Here is a 22,916-nt window from a genome sequence, read left to right as displayed (position 1 = left end):
AAATATTTCGCAAAAAAATTACGCAATTGTTTTACATGAGCTTTCTGTACACGATCCATGATTATTTAATAACAGCAAGCTTGGTAGTGTATCTTAAAAAGAGTATATGAAAAATTTTAAATTGTTGTTTTCAATTTTGAATATTTAATTGTACAGAAACATACTCATACGATGCTAGAGTAAATTTAGTCTTTTAACCGGACGCACGTATTTTTGATGCTGTTTTGGGCTAAAATTAATAAACTATATTATATTTATTAGTTTTTATATATATATGAGTATAGTTTTAATATAGCAATTCCATCTACTCGGCTCCGTAAAATTGCTATATCTTTTAAAGTGGATTGTGTTATATTTTATAATAAACTCCCAAATGAAATTAAAATATTACCTATTAAAAAACTTAAATGTGTCGTAAAAAATATATTAACATCTAAGGCCTAATATAATGTGAAAGATTATTTGAATGATAAAGATAGTTGGAATTTAAAAAAAAATTGAATTAGGCGTGAATTTGCGGAAATCCATAATTATACAAATGATTTAAGGTTTTCTTTAGTGTTAATTCCGCCAATATTTGTCTTTAAAACAATTCGACACGTGTTTCGCCTCTACACGAGGCATTCTCATTGTCATCAATCTGCCAGATTTTGGCGAGACAACACGTCCTGAGGATGCCTCGTGTAGAGGCGAAACGCGTGTCGAATTGTTTTAAGGACAAATATTGGCGGAATTAACACTAAAGAAAACTTAAATCATTTGTATTTTACATATTATATTGTAATTGAAATGATTTGTAAATCGATGTAAATGTAAATCTTGATATATAAGAGTGGCAATGAGTTTCTTGCTACTTCTTCTCATTAGCTCAACCCTTTACGAAGTAGCGGTAGATTCAATAAGAATATTTTTTTTTGACATTCATACGTGTCATTTCCGTGACCTACGTGAATAAACTGATTTTGATTTGATTTAATTTATAAATATACGTGAATACCCACAGACCACGGTCGTGACATAGGTGGTTTGTTGAACCAAACCATTCATAAATACTCCTTTATTATGTATTAGTACTCTTGAAATGGCCCCGTATTTAATACATTCTCTGCTTCATTATGGAATGTATGCGTAGTTCGTTCTTTACCAATAATGCCACATAAGCTTTGTAAACTTGAGCATCCAAAAAACTCTCATTTACCCTTTCTAGAAGACCAAACCACCCTAATATAGGTTTAATGACATGCGTTGTACTAAACCAATTATTTTTAGTTTAGAGAGTTTGTTTTATGTAGAGCTCACTTAGATTTTTTTATGTATCGTAGTAAACTAGTAGATTTTTATCTCTTAAAGCATGTCTTTTTAATTTTAAAACTGCAATATTCGTTTTCCATATTAATTATTGAGAAGTTTGAAACTTATTTCGTTAAATATTGCAACTACTACATCAGTTCGTAAAGGGGCTTTGACATGAAGAAGAGAATTGATAAGATTTTTTATACAAAAACAAAATACTTTCAATAAATCTTTATATAATAATATACAATTTTAGTTAGCCTGCACAGAACGAGCCGATACTGAAATTGCATAACAGCATGAAACATTCGACTATGCGTCCATCATGATGTGGCCTCTTCTAACAGGAGTCCCACCATCGTTATTGCATAAATATTTCACAACAGGAATAGCAGATTGTTAACCAAGGGTCGAAAGAATCAATTCCCGAGGTATTTAGACTATAGCCCGAGTAGGAATTGATTCTTTTACCCGAGTTAAACACTCTACTTTTCAGTTCAAATATGAGGAAAATAAAACTAGTTGTTTATCTTAGCACAGATAACTATCCCGCCAATTTATGTCGACTTTTTAAATTTTAAGTATGGAACTCACCGCGTAATTCTTGCGGCTTATTCCGCTCAACGAAGTTTGCGCTAAGTTCATACTGGCTGTTTAGAGAGTCACATGGCCGCAGCATTTTTTTAATTAGTTCATTTTTACATAAAACTCTTCACAGCAGTTCTCTTCATTCCAGCCCTTAGGTAGGAAGTAATTTTTTATGAGTTCTTCCCTCTCTATGGAGGGAAGCAGCATTTTCCACCCAATAATCAGATCAAAACAACTTTACTTTGCGAGTATGAGAAATTAAAAATATTTTTAGCCCTTTGTAGTTGAATTGACTCAACAGAGTAAAGATTGTCTTCTATTTAGTAACATAAATTCCCGAGTATATTAGTCCAGGATAGTGAGAGCCCAAAGTGATAAGTTACTCGCAAGTCGCAACTTAGTAGTCACTAACCAAGTAACCAGTCAGTAGCGTGACGGGGACGCGACAACACGCGTGCAACGTGTCACGTCCCGCGAGTCTGTGTCGCGTGACATCAATACCGCGAAACTTCGCCAAACTTTCGACAATTTTGGTATGTTCGTTTGTAATGTTTCAACTATAGAAAAACTATGTAATTTAAGTGTTTTTTGTGACAACTGATAATTTTTTGGGTAAGTATAATTATATTTGATAAATACGACCATTTTTATGATTAATTGTTTCCGGGTATGTTTAGATTAAATGTCGTTGATGTGAGTATTTAACTTTTCGAGAATTTGACGTTGATGTGATGCCCAAATAGACATTATTATGTGAAATTTCTTGCGGTTGAGTTGTGCATCAGAATTATTGATGGTAGTATAGTTTCCAAGCCTCATTGAATCGTATTTTCTTTGATTTCATATCCGAGAGGGTCGCCGGATGAGGATTGGGTATTTTACATATTTATTTCCTGAGGTGACAGGTACACTTAAAGCTCAACATGTAGTTTTAAATTGTTGATAATCCTGGACATTTATTTCATGTGAAACTACAAAAGCGATGTAGAGTTTTTGATGCATTGTAAATAAAAAGTTGCGTGTGTTATTGAAACTGCGTTACACATTTAAATAAAACACTTTTAAAGGAATTAAAGCGTGTTACATTTTATTTTTAGTTTAGTTAACCCGATGTATCAAGAATTTTTCAGATCTCGTTTAGTGACGATTCAAAAGCGCTTAGTTGATTTGACTTTGGCTTTGTTTCATCATTTTACATATATTGTAATGGAAATGATTTATAAAACGATCAAAATGTAAATATTGATTTAAAAAAGTGGCAATAAGTTTCTTGCCAATTCTTCTCATTAGCTCAACCCTTTATTAAGTATCGGTAAATTCAATTGTGAAAAAGAATTTTTTGACATTCATAAGTGTCATTTCCGTGACCTATCTGAATAAAGTGATTTTGATTTGATTGGATTTGATTTGAACGTAATTCTGATATAACACACATATAGTAGTCATATGTAGTTAGTGTGACTGATTGCTCAATAGTTGCGTCTGGTTGATTGCTACCGCGGTCCCAGCTGCGGTGTGCGGTGCTTTATTATAAGGATGGCGCGATTTAGGCCTTAAAATGATTTTTTATTAAGGGACGAGACGAGAAGGATATTCAGCTGATTATATTTGATACGCACTGCCCATTTTGTATTGTAATCCAAAAATTCTGAGTGGCACTACAATTGCGCTCGTCACCTTGAGACATAAGATGTTGCCCAGTCATTTCAAATGCTACGGCGCTCGAAGGACAGTAATGTTTATACATTACTGCTTCCTGGCAGAAATAGGCACCGTTGTGGTACCCATAATCTAGCCGACATCCTGTGCAAAGGTGCCTCCCACTGATATTTAGAATATACTACCTTATAGACACAATACAGTGATACAACAGTATTTTAACTTCATACCAGAGTGCCGGAATCGGCGCACGCACACATATACATGATTTACTCGGCCGCTAAGCAATCTTGGGGAGACAAAACTATTGAGCCACTTCGTCAATCTGTTGTTCTATTACTTGTATTGTTGTGTAGACGGCTTGACAGTCCAATAATGTCAGAACAAATTTGATTTGTTAATGCGTGTGTTGGCTTGTGGTTAGCTAGTTTGATTAAGTAATCCCAAGCGCTAAGGGACGAGACGAGCAGGACGTTCAGCTGATGTTAATTGATACACCCTGCCCATAACAATGCAGTCTCACTCAGGATTCTCCGAAAAATTCTTAACGACACTACAATTGCGCTCGTCACCTTGAGACATAAGATGTTAAGTCTCGTTTGCCCAGTAATTTCACTAGCTACGGCGCCCTTCAGATCGAAACAACATAATGCTTACACATTACTGCTTCACGGCAGAAATGGGCGCCGTTGTGGTACCCATAATCTAGCCGGCATCCTGTGCAAGGGAGCCTCCCACTGGTGACGATTACAACTTGTCAATCAAAATCGGTTTGTTACAGTTACAATAGAGTCGCTTTCTATCTTGCTTTATCTCTCTTGAACGCTTAGTTAGTCTAAACGCTAGTATATTGTGCGTCTATGTCTAGATCACTCCTGGCTATTGATTATTTGCTAAAATAATATATATTTTTTTATGGAATAGGAGGACATATGAGCGTACGGGTCACATGGTGTTAAGTGATCACCGCCGCCCACAATCTCTTGCAACACCAGAGGAATCACAGGAGCGAGCTATTTTTGAAGGTACCCATGTCGTATCGTCGCGGGAACAATGCATAAGGAAGCTCATTCCACAGCTTTGTAGTACGTGGATATAATGAATTATATTTTCTCTCATTTTGATGATATTTATATCAAACGTTACGTATAGTACTATCAGATGCGTGCATACTCTATAAGCAATTAAATAGTGCCTATCTCGTTATGAACCTAAATAAATATAGCACAACATCACAACAATAATGACGTTGACATTTTTCACGACACGTTCAAGTCATATAGAAATAAGGTTTTATATAAAACTAGCTGTATTGCCATATAAAGTAAAAAGAAAGTAAAGTAGCTAAAATTAAGTTTGTTTTACCTCCTGAGATAGATAGAAATATTCTAGTTAGTTATTTATTTTTAACTATTCTTTCATATAATTATTCACCTTTTAAACCTTCTCTGGACTTCCACAAATCATTCAAGACTAAAATTAGCCAAATCCGTCCAGCTGTTCTCGAGTTTTAGCGAGACTAACGAACAGAAATTCATTTTTATAGATATAGATAACGACCACGGTAGATAATAGTTTGTATTAGATTGTTAGTGACTTATTAATTCTTACATTTATTTTTGTAATTTCACACTTATTACATTATAATTATTTACTTATTGTAAAGTTTCTAGAATTAAGATTTATTACTATGTTACTTAATTTTTTCTTATTTAAGATGTTGAATGTACCAAATTAGAATAACCAACCTAGAATTAGTATGTAAGTGCAAATCAATTGTTAATGTTGAGTTATTGTTGGTACATCTAAAATAAATAAATAAATAACACTAGAGTTAAAGTTGTTTTAGTTTAATTTTGTTCCGTTACTTTACAACCAAACTTCTATTGATTCAATACAATAGTATAGTATAATTTTTCCTATACTAAATACTTACTCAATATAATGTAATGTATGTTCATAGGCACATAAGTGAATTTGCCAGAAACTGTCATAACCATAATGTTAACACCAGGAACAGACATAAGCTAATAATGCCTACTCTTCGGCTAAGTCGAGTTAGCAAGTCTTTTCCCAGAATCCCAGATAATGTTCAAAGCAAAAGTATAACGTTATTCAAAAGAATTGATAAAAAACGCTTGTGTGGTAAAGGTACCAACTATAACATAAATGACTTTCTTAATGATACTACAGATTGGGAATGGAGCGATCGCCCTCAGGATATTAATTAATAAGTTTAATTGTACAATGTTACTTTGTTCTTCGTAAATTATGTTACTTTAATTGTAAAACATATTTTTGATAAAAAAAAAAGCCCGCTGAGTTTGTTGCGCCCATTCTTCTCAGGCCTGAGGCATTCATTTTGGAATGAGTGGTAGTTTTTTGACTTTCAATAAGTGATTTCACATCCTATTTTGAATAAAAATATTTGAATTTGCCTACATTGCTAGAAAACCTATGCACGCCCCTGTGTACTATGCAACTTATGTTTCTTTATTTTTCGCCTTACTAATTATATACATCATTCAATAATAACAGAATATTTGTGAGCCTAATGCGTATTTAGTAAGACGTTAATTGAGTTAAAACAAAAAAAAACGGCTTAAATTATTTATATAAATGAAAAACATTGTCAGCTAATACAACTTACGATTGATCGCCATTATTAGAAATGTTTTAATTTAAACAATTTTTTATTTTCTAAAGTGACAACCCTCACTTCTGGGATTAATAACAAAGATTTAATTTTAAAATAAGATTTTTGAACCCTCGCGTTCCGTGCAAGCGCTCTTTCACTGAGCCAACCCTTCGAGTGACGTATCGTTCATAGATCTTGATAATATGTCTTTGTTCAACTCTCAGGTTGTGGCTTCATCTACACGACATCTACCTAGGTAACACTGAAAATGTTTAGAAAATGAAAAACGGCTTAATGTAGAAAGTTACCAATACTTTAATTATTTTTCAAAGTAATCTCCGTTCCTCTCTACACATCGTCGCATTCGATGGAACCACTGAGAAAAGCAGTGGGCCCATTATTCCTTATTGGGTCTCTTCTATGGCACACAGTACACTTTCACCGCATCTTCAGGGCTCGTAAAGCGAATACCTCGAATTTTATCTTTAGTTCTTGGGAATAAATAAAAGTCGCAGGGCGCCAGGCCAGGTCTATATGGCGGATGACTCATTATCTCGCCACATGCTATAGTCGAATATTCAACAGTCCGTTTTGCGGAGTGCGCTAAAGCATTGTCATGATGAAGGAGGATGCTGCTTCGAGGGCGCTGCTGTCGTTTTTTTTCCAAGACAACAGGCAAACAGCGATTGACATACCAGTCTGCAGTAACTGCCCTTCCATCTTCTAGCACAATTGTCGCGAATGAGGCAATCATCTTTTTTCCTTGACTTCTTCCTTTTTTACCTTAGTTGGCCGATCCTCGAAAGGAAACACCCACTGAGCTAATTGTCTTTTGGTTTCGGGTTCGTAGCAATAGATCCAGCTTTCATCGCCTGATGACAGCATTTGAGTCACCGCCGTTGAAGTTATCTAACATTTGGCGACACCAGTCCATGCGAAGGTGTTTCTGGTCGTCGGTTTTAAGTATGGGGAATCCATCTGGTATACAACTTCCTGACGCCTAAATGTTCGTGTAATATTTTTTGAACTTGACTCATACTAATGCCTAGGCCTGCCCGTATCTGCTGATAGGTCACTCTCTTATCTTCCTCTATTATGCGTCGCACAGCACTGATGTTATCTTCAGTAGTCGCTGTTAAAGGACGTCCCTCACGCGGATCATCATTGAGATTGCTACGTCCATGCATAAACTCGATAAACCAATAGTAAGTATTGGCACGAGATGGGGCTTCATTAAGAAATGCTAATCGCAGCCTATCATAGCTTTGTTGTTGAGTAAGCCCACAACGAAAGTCATAATAAATCATCGACCGAAATTTTCTCGCGTTAGCTTCATTTTCACGTGTAACAAGAGATTTAGATTTGCCGCCAATTCACAATAACAAATGACAAATGAATGCAATATACTACATTAGGTTACCAAAGAGTTCTAAAATTGAAATTCAATAAAAGTTTTCATTAGCAATGTTTCTAACTGGCCCGTTCTAAACATTTTCAGTGTGACCCACGTACTTTATAGTTGATAACCTGTTCAACCCCAATATTTGCATATTAATAAATTGAATTAAGATGTCGCTCTTTCAAATCTAAACAATTGAATGTTTTAATGACTTTTTTTTAATTTCTAACTTCAATCTTTACTCCCCGAAAAACACAATTAACTTTCTATTTTTTGTAATATCTTAAGCATCTGAATTTAAACACTGAGCTAGTAGGAAACTTAAGAAACCGATACAATGGTTCTCATTTCACTGCTGAACTGAATTCTATAACCGGCATTCAGAATTCGCGTTGTTATTTTGTTAGATTGGATGGAATTTATGTTTATTCAAAATAGGGTAAGAATTCACCCATTCAACGTAAAAAACAACAAGTTTCTCTTGTTTAATAACATTTCGTTACAACTAAATATATAATTTAAATTGCCTGAGAGCGGTCGCTCAATTCCCAATCTCTGAATCATCTGGCACATTCAGAATCCTCAGATTATGGCAGCACGTCTCTTAACTTTAGTCGTTTAGTAACTAAAGATAATTATGCAAATTAGAGATGATATCTTGATGACCTTGAACCCCAGGTAGCGGTTGAATGCTCCAAGTTATGCGATCATTACGCAACTTATCCCATAACCTGGCCGTCCTCGTCATAATGAGGGAAGCCCAGAGGAACGCCCGACTTCGCCTCCCGCCACCCGCCTCTCTCGGAACAATTACTTTTTTATAATTTACGAGCTCCAACTTTGCGATGTCGATTTCACTGTGAACGAGAAAGTTTCAACTGATTTATCGAGAGTTCCGTTAACGGTGAAATATTATCGGTGGTGTCTTGAGGGTTCAAGGTGTGTATGGACTTCATCTTTATATCGTATTATGAATACGCAGTATATATTTTATGATTAAATAGTTATTTATGCGACTGTTCTGTAATAAGGGGTATTAAAATTTTTTAACAAAAAAACAACCGACTTCAAAAACACAATTCCAAAACAATATATATATAATATGCACCGAAAAGTATAAATATAATTGCGTATTTTTATACAATCTAATTCTAGTTACGATTATTGTAATTTTTGGAATCGTGTCCTTCCGTCGCGACTCGCTCTCGCCTCTCTTCACGACTCAAGTACATCTCACCTATAACTATGTGTGTAGTTACAAGCCTATCTTGGATGACTCCGACTTCAAAAATTACAATAATCGTAACTAGAATTAGATTGCATAAAAATACGCATTTATTTTTATACTTTTTAGTGCATATTATATCTATTGTTTTCGAATAGTGTATTTGAAGTCGGTTGTTTTTTTATTAAAATTTTATATTTTTAGATTTTTAGTGATTTTGAAGTACACTAACTAACAACTTATCAAAATATGTGCAGATATACAAAAATTTTCAAAGTAGCAATGAACGTAAGCGCTTAATTGAAGAGTTCCGTTACTTTGCAATGGATTCCGTAATAAGAACCTAACCAAACTATCTTTGAAGTATATCTTTTCCAATAAAAAAAGAATCATCGAAATCGGTTGGCGCGATATTGAGTTATTCGTAAATTTATCATTCAATTTGCTATACGTATGTATAGCAAATTTAAGACTTTTATGATTTTTCTCAAATTTTTTGGCAAAATACGTGTCGAATTGTTTAAAAACAAAAAATGGCGGAATTAACACTAAAGAAAACTTAAATCATTTGTATAATTATGGATTTCCGCAAAGTAACACCCACTTCAATAAATTTTCTTGTATATAATTTTTAATGCTGAATCATAATAAAATAAAAATCAATTGTCAAAAATCATTTAGGGGTAAAATAGATGTTGGCTGATTTTCAGACCTAGCCGATACACACACAAATTTTCAAACAAATTTGGTTTAGCCGTTTCGGAGAAGTTTGGTAACAAACACCGGGACACGATAAATTTATATATAGATTCAAAAGCGCTTAGTTTAAGCCTAATTGAATAAAGTTTATTTGACTTTGACTTTATTTGACATTGAGAATCAGTATTTGTGTCTGCTGGTTTTGATATATTTTACTCCCCTTATTCATAATGATCCGCTAACTTTAAACGGCCGCTAAGGAGTGTTTTTTCTCATTCTGACTTAGGTCAATAGAAGAAGACAGAGTGAGAATTAGCAATGCTTTAAGTTAGCAGACTATTATGAATAAGGGAGTAAATCTTTAAACGAGCAATTCTATATATATATAATCTTAATCGCGGAAAAGGCTCGATCGATATTAATGAAATTTAGTATACAGGTAGTTTCGGGGGCGAGAATTCGATCTAGCTAGGTTTCAATTTAAAAAAATGTAGTTTTATCCGTGTTTGAATGAGAAACAACTACAGTAACATTAGAATACAAAGGTAAATTTTGCTACTATATACAAGACAATAATAGCTCAGATGGGATATTGGGTGATCCGGACAGCAGAAGACCCCGATTCGAAACCAGATGTCCTATTAGTTTTTATTTGTTCAAGTTTTGTACATTCTTGAAAATCCGAGCAAGGCTCGGTCGTCCGGATTTTCTTTAAGTTGGATCGCTATTGTTTTCACCGCAAGTATTGGCGGAGACATTCCCCACAAGAACAACCAGTATTGATTTGTCTGTAATTTGAGTTTAGTTATCGTATTACCGGCAAACAGAACCCACCCACCCCGTGTCTACCCCGCTCTATGTAACTCTACGAGGATTTGCATTGATTTACTAAACCATGTCTAGCTTATGTTCATATTACTGACAAGCGATGTCATTTTTAATTAACTAGGATTGGCTTGGTTTGTATTTTTATGTAAATAAGGGTCGAGACGAGCAGCACGTTCATGTGATGTTAAGATTGATACGTCCTTATTAGATTACCATGCAATGCCGCTCAGGATTGTTGAAAAACCCCAAAGATTCTGAGCGGCACTACAATTTCACTCATCATCTGGAAACATAAGATGTTAAGTCTCATTTGCCCTATAGTTTCACTAGCTACGGCACTTTTCAGACCGAAACACAATAATATTTACACATTACTGCTACACGGCAGAAACAGGAGCCTTTGAGGTACACAGGAGCCCTTGAGGTACCCATAATCTAACCAGAATCCTGTGCAAAGGAGCCTCCCACTGGTGCAACCTGTTACCACTCTCACATTCTAGAAAGAATAGTACACACATAATAATAGTTATTATCACAACTCCGTTAGCGGGGATGATGGGCCATTTACCACGACAATATTCACATGATTGATCGCCTCGAAGTCCAAGTACTATTGACTTGCTATTCGAATACAGCAGTTTTTTTTTATGAAAAAAAGGGACGAGACGAGCAAAACATTCAGCTGATGGTAATTGATACACTCTGACCATAACAATGCAGTGCCACTCAGGATTCTTGAATAAACTCAAAAATTCTGAGCGCCACTACAATAATTGCGCTCGTCACCTTGAGAAATAAGATGTTGAGTCTCATTTATCCTGTAGTTTCACTAGCTACGGCGCCCTTCAGACCGAAATGCAGTAATGTTTATATATTACTGCTACATGGCAGAAATAGGCGCAGTTGTGGTACCCAAAATCTAGCCGGCATCCTGTGCGAAAGAGACTGGTAAAGTTTAAAATATAAGTCTAGGCTTCTTCCTTTTCCTTTTAATGTGGCACAATGTGTTTCTATCTGATCTTAAATATTTATTACATGTGGTTGACTAGCTCTTGTTGAGCCCGTCATTAAGTGCATATTTATTTCTCTACAACTGTGTTCATCCAGTAAAGTTACTTCAAGTATCTCTATAAATATTTCTTCATGTATTAATAATATTTCGATCTTCGGAGTACTTCTGTTTCTAGTTCGTTAATCCCTTCCAGTACTCTAAATAAACCTCTTTTTAGTCTGTATAGCTTGGAGAACTTAATATTTCGCAAGCTGTTCAAGTCCGAGGAAAACCCACGATCTGATTGGCGTTTTTTCACAATGGAAGACTCAAACAAATTTCTTCAAGGAGCAACACAATATGAAAGTGATACCAATGAGTCCAAAATAGCCAGTTAAATAAGAGTAAAAAATGCACGAGACTCTTTTGAATGTCTTATTTTAAAACACAAGTTTGCAGTGAACACAAATCTGGGACACAATTTTCGTACAAATTGCCCAGTCGCTTGAACTACATCTACGTCCACTTGACCTGGTGAAATATGGCGCCAATGAACCCGGCAGAGCATCGTGTGGAGTGGATGGCGCGGCGCATATACGTTGGTGACCTCGCTCCCATAATTCTACTATTACATATTCTTTTCTCCTACTGAGTTACAATATCGCTCTAAGGAAAACCGTAGCATTACTTTAATAATACGTTTTGGCTTTATCCAAATGATGCCTTAATTTATTGTTGATTGCTGTATTTTATTTCACGACTAGCTGACCCGGCAAACGTTATTTTGCCATATAAATTATTTTACGAGTTCTACCGTTTCTTGGACATTGCAACATCACATTATTTTTCTAAAATAAAAGCAGCCTAAGTTACTCATTATTACATCAGCTACCTGCAAATAATCCGGTAAAAATCGGTCGAGCCATGTCAGAGATTGTTTAGATTGGTCAGGCATGTTTTTGGTGTATGTACCGTATATATATATATTCATGTACATGTAGTAAAAAACGGTTATTTCAATACTACAAACTGACACTCCAATTTTATTTATATGTATAGATAAATCAATTTAAAAAAGTCATGTTATTAGATAAATATGGTAGTCTTGATCACATAATAAATTTTCTTGTTCGTTCTGAGGTTATTATTTTTCACATAAAAACTCAATTTGGGATTTAACGTATAAATTTAATCGTCGGATATTTCGCCTCGAACGCTTTTACCGCTATGCAAAAAATATTGGGTCGTGATCTCCAGAAACGTAGATATCCTTCAGATATTCCTCCATCAGTTATTCATACAAGAATTGTTGTATTATGTAAATAAGTCAACCCGGTCATAATTCTGTGGTTCGTAAATGCAGCAAGCAGGTCTTGACAACGGGCTATATTATATGAGTGATGTACACAATAGTTTAATTCTGGACGCGGTGTTACTAAAACTCATTCTTCTTCTTAAGTTCGTAACTCCCCTAGCTGCGGCAGAGTACATTACCATCGTGATCGGTTCTGAACATCTCTCTTGATTTCACTCCAGGTCTTTCCGATGTCTTTCGCTTCGTCAATTCGAGTAAATTATCTCTACGCATTTATCGTCATATCTCGCCATGTCTATTAAAGCTAACATACATACTTCGTTCGTGTCGTTACGTAAAAGTAGAGATAATTGTATTTTGAAATATCTGCGATATTTTACTGTACAAACTCTAACATGACAACGTAATTTTCTTAACGTAATTGTTTTAAGTTATTTGTCAAACATATGTTCAAGTACCTAAATGAAACAAAAAAATTGCTTTTGACTAATTTTTAAGCAACTTATGTATGCATTTTTTTTCTTTTTATATAAGAGGGAGCAAACGGGCAAGAAGCTCATGGGATGGGTAGAGGTGAGGTAACCGCCCATGGACTTCCGCAACAACAGGTGTGTCAAGAAATGCGTTGCCGGCCTTTAAGGTGGGAGTATGCTTTTTTCTTGAAGGTCGTTGGATTGGTTTCTTGGAAGTCGTATCTGTTCGGGAAGACCGCTGCCGGTAATTGATTTCACAAAGTGGCTGTGCGAGGCAAGAAATTTCGAACAAAACGCGCGGTTGTGGAATTCCAGACGTCTACGTGATGCGGATGGTACTTTGCACGTAATGTCCGGTGGTGGAATTCGGCCGCTGGAATCAACCCGAACAGCTCCTCTGAGCACTCCCCGTGTTAAATGCGGTAGAAGATGCAGAGAGAACCCACATCTCTACGCAATGCTAGAGAATATTACTAGGAATATACATAACATTACAAATAAAATAATATATTCACATACGTTCGGCCCAGTTGCGCTCTTCAATTGATATAGTGTACTCAACTTACAACTAGCAAATTATGAACAAAACACAGTCGATCATCGAGTGGAATCGCGTCGATGTTTGCGATCACAATCGAGATATTATTATCGAATTGATTACCGAGCACTCGATGCCGATGTTTTTCGAACTCAAATTTATTTTATGCTCGATATAACATTTCAATCACTATCCTTTTAAATAAAAGCGCTGTCTCGAAATTATTTGTTCTTTTTATGTTTACTGTCGACACAAACGTGACTGGATACTATCTAGCCATCACTGTGTTGCTTTTTTTTCATTTATTAAATTTATAAGGTAGTACATAGATTCAAATACAATCACAAACACTTAAACTTTTGCAAGAGCGATATCTCAAGCCAATTCTTAATATGCAAATATTGGGTTGAGCAGGTTATCAACTGTACAATAGATCCTGTATATGAAGCCACAATCTGAGAGTTGAACAAGGCATACAAGATGTATAAACGATAAGATCAACAAACGCGAGAGGTCACGGGTTGGAGTCCCGCATCGTTCATAAATTTTGTTTTCAAATTTTATTTATGTACTTAAACTTGACTAAGATAATTTGTCTTTAGTAGCCACCTAATATATTTTAATCACAAAAATACTTATAAAAGGAAAAGAACCATTTTCAATTAGGGCTAGAGTTCTAGTGAAGGAAGGAAATAACTACAATCATCAGAAGATAGGGAATTACCTACTCAAAAGACCTCAGAATATTTTGACAGTGATAAGTTTATACACGAAACTAAACTAATTCGAGTTTCTGAAACTCGTACCAAATTCTGTTGATATTAGCTAGAGGGCAATGGAGAGCGCGAAACGTACTCTGTTAACGTAACATAACCAAAAAGTTTTTTTTACGGTAAAGGAGGACAAACGAGCGTACGGGCACTTGGTGTTAAGTGTTCACCGCCGCCCACATTCTCTTGCAACTTCAGAGGACTTTAAGGAAGGTGTACGCGCTTTTTTTGAAGGTACCCATGTCGTATCGTCCTGGAAACACCGCACAAGGAAGCTCATTCCACAGTTTTGTAGTACATGGAGGAAAGCTCCTTGAAAACCGCACTGTGGAGGACCGCCACACATCCAGATGGTGGGGATAATATCTCCCTTGCACTGTCCTTTTTATAAGTGGCTACCTAAGGTTTAAATTCCTAAGTATATAAATATAATATTATCATGAAAATTTTAAGTAGTTTCAGGTAGTGTTCGTCCACGAATGTTCGTAATTCACAGAAAGGTGTCTCATTATTTCTGAACCTACTTTATCACGTAAATTTGTTTAAATGAGACGAAAGTGACATAATAACTGACGGGGCTGCTTCACGCGGGCTTACGCTCTGTTAACTTGAACAACTCTTTACTAATGGACCTACGGCTGCCTAGGTCATGAGTTGTAGCGGGTAGCAATACTCATCATAGAAGTAATAACTAACTATATTAAATAACTTAATTTCAGCCGAAAGACGTCCACTGCTGGACAAAAGCGTCTCCCAAATATTGCCATGACCGATCGGTCCTGCGCTGCTCTCAACTTTCATTCAACCTACTCCGGCGATCTTGACCATTTTGTGGAGGCCTACCAACACTTCGTCTTCCGGTACTTGGTGTCCATTCAAGTACTTTACTGCCCCAACGACCATCTGTCCGTCGAGCAATGTGCCCTGTCCGCTGATATTAAGCTCATTGTCGCTCAGAGGGCAATGGAGAGGGCTATGCTCGGAGTTTCCCTGCGAGATCGAATCAGAAATGAGGAGATCCGTAGGAGAACCAAAGCTACCGGCATAGTCCAAATGATTGTGAAACTGAAGTTGCAGTGGGCAAGGCACATAGCTCAGCGGCCAACAGCCGACAGATGGCCATTGGGCCAGTAAGGTCCTCGAATATCGCTAAAAGGCGTAGTGTTGGTATGGACTGACGATCTGGTCAAGATCGCCGGAATTCGTTGGATGAGAGCAGCGCAGGACCGATGGTCATGGCGATCTTTGGTGGAGGCCTTTATCCAGCAGTGGACGTCTTCCGGCTGAAGGGATAATGATGATGAATCTCATGAATAAAATCTATGCTGGTTACATCTATGTTTAAAATTCAGCGTGTATTGAAATTGCCTTTAACTTGGAGCTGGCCCGTTTAGAGAGCTCTAGAGATGGAGGTTTTCGATGTGAAGGCGTAAGCGAGCGCCAGCCGGCCGCGCGTGGCGATTGTCGACTCGTTTGCTCACTTGAGAATCACTTGAATGCATTTTGTAGCGGACACATCGCTTACATGTGACTTCATTATGTAATGGTACGAATATATATTATATAACGTTTGATTCTCGGTGTTATTTTTTTATATGCAACTAAATTAAATTGGTTAATAACTCCTGTGTACACGATAAACTAGTGTGAGTTCACGATTTGTAATGATGTCACGTGCAATAACGAAACTTATATGTTAATATTAATAATATCGACACACCGTTACACAAATTATCTTGCCCCAAACTAGACATAGCCTGTACTATGGGTGCAAGACAACGATATATTTAATATAATATACTTACTTATACATACATATAAATATCCTTGCCTCGGAAACAAACATTCATATTCATCATATAAATGATTGCACCAACCGGGATTCGAACCCGGGACCTTTAGATCAGAAAAAAAAAGATATTTTGACCGGTGAATTTCCAATTAAAGAAATAATTCTCGTAATTAATTAATCATTTAACGACTCACCCTAAACTCACTAAAAAGCCATCTACACCGCCTAGTAAGTAACTATTGACATGGTTATTATTTGCACATTGCCACTGTCGCTATTTTAGATTAAGGATTGGTCTCCCCTGCGCTCCAACTAGATACCGCAGGCGAAGTCACAAAGTGCGGCAACTAATACTACGCTCAAGTGGGCGTACTTGAGCCAGTCGAACAATGTGTGAGGTTGACGTGCCACATGTTCTCTTAAACTTTGCCAATAATTGAAACTAAAATGCCGGGGTGCGTAGTAAATACTGGGATCACATATGATCAGGGAATATTTTATATTTTATTAATTTCAAAAACACTAAGTCATTTTTAGCTTCCGAAAAATTACAACTCGTCACCCATCCTGCACATAGCCCCGACCTAGCATCTTGTGATTTCTGTATTTTCCCCAAAATCAAAGATTTAATGAGAGGTTTAAATTTTACCAATTGCGAAGAGGCAGTGATAGCGTTCAATCAGCACATAGAAAACATGCCTTCAGGTCTGTGGTCCTCCTGTTTTAAAAAATGGTTCGATTGCATGAAAATATGATTAAAATGTAAAGGAGAGTATTTTGAAAAGCAATAAACATAATATTTCGGTTATAACATGTTGTTTTTTTAAGTTACGCAAAACTTTTAGTGTGACCTACGTATATATTGGCGGAATTAATAGTCAAGAAAACTCAAAACTTAAATTTTTATTAAGTTATAATAATAAGCATCGCTATATGCAGGGATTTGTCAATTCGTCGCATAACAATCTACAATATTGCTCAATCGATAGTTACAATAGCAATAATTGTTGTTTTAAATAACCAGTGTTTAATCGTTTTTATAAATCAGAAAAAAAATAAAAACATGATAACTCAAAAATGGTTCACTTTTGTTCGTTATGCATATGGGAGCTAAAATTATTGCAAATACTCCTATCACCACTTCTCAGACGTATTCCTGTTATTTCCGAATTACCAAAACCCCTGAATACTCAACAGTTAGTCTGTAATCTGAGTGTAGAGTCATATAAATCGATTGAAATATAAATTTTAGGCAATATTGTAAACTTTATGCTGAAGTATGCATAGGGGGAGTAGGAGAGAGGGAAGGGGGTCGTATATACAGATGAGAGTTCCACCTTATGAACTCATTTCGATGCCAGCACTTTCACTCTGATTAACTTCTGCAGCGTCGTACTTCACAAACGACATATTTAGCATTATTTCATTAAAATACCAACGCAATCATAATAATACATAGTTATATACATAAACTTGAAGATGATCTTATTTCAAAGTATTAGGGGTTAAATTATCAAATTACCGATTTGTACTGACAAATTGAAATTCGTTTTTTTTTTAATTTAACATATTTATTTAATCAAAAAATTACCATTATTATCCATTCATTGCTGCCATCTAATAGGAAGTCATTTATGCCCTTGCGATAGAACTGAGGTGATCTAGATTCGACAAACTGTGTGAAAGCGTTTTGTACTGCCTCCTGAGAAGAAAACTTTTTATCGCGTACAAAATTGTCTAAATCACGAAAAAAAAGATAGTCCGTTGGAGCAAGGTCTGGCTAATACTTAGGATAACGATGGTTTCTTATTACAGTTCCATTAAACTTTGCTAATAGTTGGAACAAAAACTTGGATGGTTGCGTAGTAAAACTTTATAAAAATTATATGACAAGTAAATAAGAAAAACACTGGGATCACATATCATCACTAAGTATTTTGTATTTTATTAATTTCAATACAAAATAACACGAAGCGTATGTCACAATATTTAAAAGATGCCACGCACACAAGTATCTAATAGTTGTCGTAATAAAAAAGCTATTGTTCTTACGTAGTGCGGTATATAGTTAGAGCGTAGTGGAGACCAATCCTTAATCAAAGGCTCTGCCTATTGTTAGATAGCCAATTTTCCTTTTTTTATTCGGCTTATACAAAACTTGAAATGAGCGCCCTATTTATGTTTGGCCAACAGACCAAACAATTAATAATAGGAAGGCACGAACAATGAAATATTTCATAACAAGCACAAAGCAACAGCATAATGTAACAATATGACCACTCGAGACTGCGAGCCACGCGTTAAATTTGTTTACTTAGTGAACTACGAAAACGTGGAATTAGAGGAAAATGTTGGTTGCAATTTAATTGTTCCTCTTTCTAGATGATTATGTCTGTTGCTAAGATCACTTCAATTAGTTTTGTACCAATAAATTAAAAATAAGTTCTGTATACAATATTTTTATTCTGCATTGGAAGTTGTCTTTAAGCTTCTAGACTGGAACGGACTGGGCATCAATATATAATACATCATTCACCTTCGATTTGCAGACGATACCGTAATTATGGCAGAGACCATGGAAGACTTAAGCCACATGCTCGATGGCCTCAACACAGCTTCCCAAGGAGTAGGTTTCAAAATGAACATGGACCAGACGAAGATCTGATGCCCTTGTCGCACATACTCCTGTAACAGTTGGGTACTGTACTCTCGAAAATATTGACGAGTACGTCTACCTTGGACAAATAATCCAGTTGGGCAGGTCCAATTTCGGGAAAGATGTCACTCGTCGAATCCAACTCGGATGGGCAGCGTTCGGGAAGCTCCGTGAAATATTTTCGGCCAAAATACCAGTGTCTGAAGACGAAGGTTATTAACCAGTGAGTGGTGCCAGAGATGACATATTGAACGCAGACGTGGTCGCTAAGTAGCTAAGGAAGACCATTGTCGCTCAGAGGGCAATGAAGAGGGCCATACTCCGTTTTAGTTTCCGTATGAGATCGAATCAAAAATGAGGAGATCCGTAGGAGAACCATAGTTACCGACACAGCGCAGATATTCGCGAAACTGAAGTGGCAGTGGGCAGGACACATAGCTCGACGGACAGATGGCCGTTGGGGTAGTAAAGTCCTCGACTACGTACCGGAAGACGTAGTGTTAGTTAATCCTCCACAAGACGGACTGACGATCTGCTCAAGGTTGCCGGAATACGTTGGATGAGGGCAGCGCAGGATCGATCGTCGTGGCGATCTTTGGGGGAGGCCTTTGTCCAGCAGTAGATGTCTTCCGACTGAAATGATGATGGTGATATTATAGTAACCACTGGAGTTATATATTGTATACGTACAAATTTTTTTTGCGTCTAACCGAAAAATCAGGTTGACATCTTAAATTACAAGCAAGGCCAATAGGCCTTCGCGTCTATGAAGCTTCAAAATGTACCGTGCAGGAAATACAGCCCAGCGTTCTGAACTCATAGCAGTTCCACGAGGCGCATAGCACGAGTACGTTTTAATTTATTCAAACATCACGAATGTTTAGCCTAGCCGTTGAATGATGATGACGTCACTTTGGCTTTTGACATACGAGGTCGCCGAAAACAAAGATTATATAAGCCGCATCCAAATATAGAACAAATAAAAATTGTAGATTCTATGATATGTCCAAATAATGCATACCAAGTCAGTGCTGTAAATTGTCATACTAACGACCAAGAACGGCGCTGACGAATCGTGCACAGCTTATCACCTATAATCCTGCATTGAATGTGTATATGTTATATTCTTTAAAAAGAGAAAACGTTTCACCCCGATATGAGTACAAAAAATAAGCAGTAATGGTGCTGTTATTGGAAATCACTGTTATTCTGTTGATGTAGTTATTTTTTTGCAAGAAAGAAATATTCTTAAACACATAAACTAGCCAGGCGCCAAAAATCGTATCTATTACTTAAGACTTCCGTTCGTAAATCTATCCAGTTTGTTATGTAAACTGCCTTAAAAGGAATCAAATGCATATATTTTCTCAAAACCGATTCCTTTAGAATTCTTTTTTGATGTCATTTCTAATATATGTGTAATATATAATCGGTTTCTAAATATATAAGCGGTGCGAGAAACTATCCCAGCATTCTTTTATTGCGCTTTTTTCAAATAAAATATACACTTTTTTACTGTCATTAATATTGCTATAAAATAATCATAACCTACTCCCAGGCTGTCCGATCACTTAGATTCAGCTGTGCAGTAGTAGGTTTTACGACAGAGACATTTTTCAATAAAATATTTATTTATAGATAATGCCTGAACAGTGGCTGGGACTTTATTATAAAAGTGTATGCATTTACCCTTAAAGCATGTATCTTATAATTAGTATCGACTTTTTGTTCTTTCCATTAACGTATGCATTAGCTACCTTTGTCTTTCTATCCTTAGATCATTTATTCATCTAGATAGACTATGACAGCTGTGAAAACGTGGAAAAAAATTAAGTTTAGAACTAAGCGAGTGTATGACGTAGCTTGTCACGCACACTAAACTAATATTCCTTGCCTGTTTTATCGGTTGTCTAACAGCAAAATACTCTATCTAGACGTATAACTTATCTAAGTTTTTATCTTTGTACAGGAAAGCGGGCATGCCATACCAGTCCTCGTGGTGGTAGCGTTGTCCGGAGTGAAAGTATGCAACCCCGACGATCAGGTGAGTCCTCTTAGTGCTACTTATCACCTCTGCTTAGGCCACCTTTTAGAAATAAGTGTAATAGTGATGAATAGACCGATTTAGTCTGTGGATGTAATATGAGCGAACTTTCCAGAGTGTGCGCATGTCACACGCGCTGCGTCGCATCTCGTACGCGACCTGTGAGAGCGCACGCGCATTGTTTGCGTTCGTGGCGCGAGAGCCTCGCTCCGAGCCGCAGGTCCAGTACTGCCACGCCTTCGAGACGGACTCACCCGACCAGGTATGATGCAGAACTTTTTCATGATTGATTTTTTTTTTTACAGAAAATAAATTCTGTTTTCCAAGCCAAAAGAGTTTAAAAGAAATAGAATTCGTTGTTAATTAAAATAATATAATATATCATTGTTATGGATAGTTTCTACTAATAATATATTTAAAAATTAAACTTATTATTATATTTTTACATACTATTTCTTATATGCAAAAACTATAGATGGTCAAAAGATATTTATTTTTAACTATTTATATTAATTAATAAAATAAAATACTTACTAATAAAACACAACACTAGTGCATAAAAAAAGGCATTTATTTTCTCAAAATTGATTTCTTTAGAATTCTTTTTGATGTCATTTCTAATAACTACTAGATACAGTAGTATTAGAAATGACGGTTACTACCGCTTTGGAAACAAATGGCGCTCTGAGAGAGAAGAAGCGGCGCTCTATAAACATAGACAATCAAAACGAGCGAGAGCAAGATAGAAAAGACAAGCGAATGTTTTATTACTGTTACCGATTTTGATTGAAAAGTCGTCTACAGTCAGCATGATATTATCTCCTAAGTATTTTGAATATTAAACCACTTCCAAACGCACACGCTATCGGGCTGTCAGGTTGTCTATTACGCGTATTACGCTAGTATATTCTAAGTCTATGATGTGTACTATATGTAATGTATGCACAAAACGTGCGAGAGCATTGTGTAAGTACGAGTGAGGCTGCAGTGTGTATCGCACAGAGTGCGTGTAATTTGCAAGCGGAGTAGTATGAGGCTTTTAATCGAGCTGGCTCATGGCTGCTACAAAGTGAACAAAAGCCTGTGAGGTCGCGGGTCGGGGGACGCGGGGCGAGTGGTATCGAAAGCTGCGATAGCTCGGAGCGGTATCTGTGTCTCGGATCGGAGAGGCACTCTGATGTATTGCAACGTGCGCGGACCGATATTGCACCGCGCGTTCGTATGGCGTATTTCACAAGAAATAGCGAAATAAGGAGCAATCTTTTATATTTTATTGTTTTCTAGCTGCCTGGCCAGACTACGTTCTGCCTAAGGCTAGGGTTACTATGGATGCGAGTTCTGACGAAAAATTGTTCTGATGAGTTCTGACGGATTCGTCAGAAGAAACAAATGCCAATGACAGTGTTTACACTGGCAACGACGAACGCGTCAGAACATGCACGACGTCGTACGTCGGACTTACTCGTCAGAACAAATTTTCGTCAGAACTCGCATCCATAGTAACCCTAGCCTAAGTTAATAGGAAAAATTAAATAAATATAACAAGTATTTCCGAGTGACTCCGTTATTTATGTCTCAGCAAGTAGGTACCTACTCTCGCCACGCATGACTTAAAACGGGATAGCTTCGTCTAGAACAGAACAAGCCCAAGCGGGCAGGCTCCGACCTTCTAATCCTACCTAAACCTATCAATAAGTAGCACATACAAATTAATCAATTGACTCAATTTTAGTATTACTAATTTTACCACCTAACGATAGAACAATCCTCGATCGATCTATCCCTGAATAAAAAAAATGGATTTAACAATGACGTTCTATACTAAGTCTGGTTATAAATACAGTTTGGAGTTCCTAAAACAATCCGTACGATTGACAGTGAAGAATTTTCCCATGGAAAGAGTGCGTGCTTATATTGATAACTGGCCCCAACGTTTAAAGGACTGTATTGCAGCCAACGGAGGATTTATGTATTAAAGTAACACACTGTAAAAGTAATAAATGTTATT

The 22,916-nt window shown here is 36.5% G+C and overlaps 1 long non-coding RNA gene across 1 annotated transcript; it reads left to right on the top strand.

The window, feature by feature from the left end:
- Positions 1-2,323: 2,323 nt before the first annotated feature.
- LOC126975801 (uncharacterized) lies at positions 2,324-21,051 on the top strand. The gene is made up of 3 exons (XR_007731799.1): positions 2,324-2,493; positions 20,834-20,908; positions 21,024-21,051. It is a non-coding gene; the product is annotated as an uncharacterized LOC126975801 (long non-coding RNA).
- The last annotated feature ends 1,865 nt before the right edge of the window (positions 21,052-22,916 follow it).

Source organism: Leptidea sinapis, chromosome 37 (genome assembly GCF_905404315.1).
Source record: "Leptidea sinapis chromosome 37, ilLepSina1.1, whole genome shotgun sequence".
In the NCBI taxonomy this organism is placed as follows: Eukaryota; Metazoa; Arthropoda; class Insecta; order Lepidoptera; family Pieridae; genus Leptidea; species Leptidea sinapis.
This window is presented reverse-complemented; position numbering and strand designations above follow the sequence as displayed.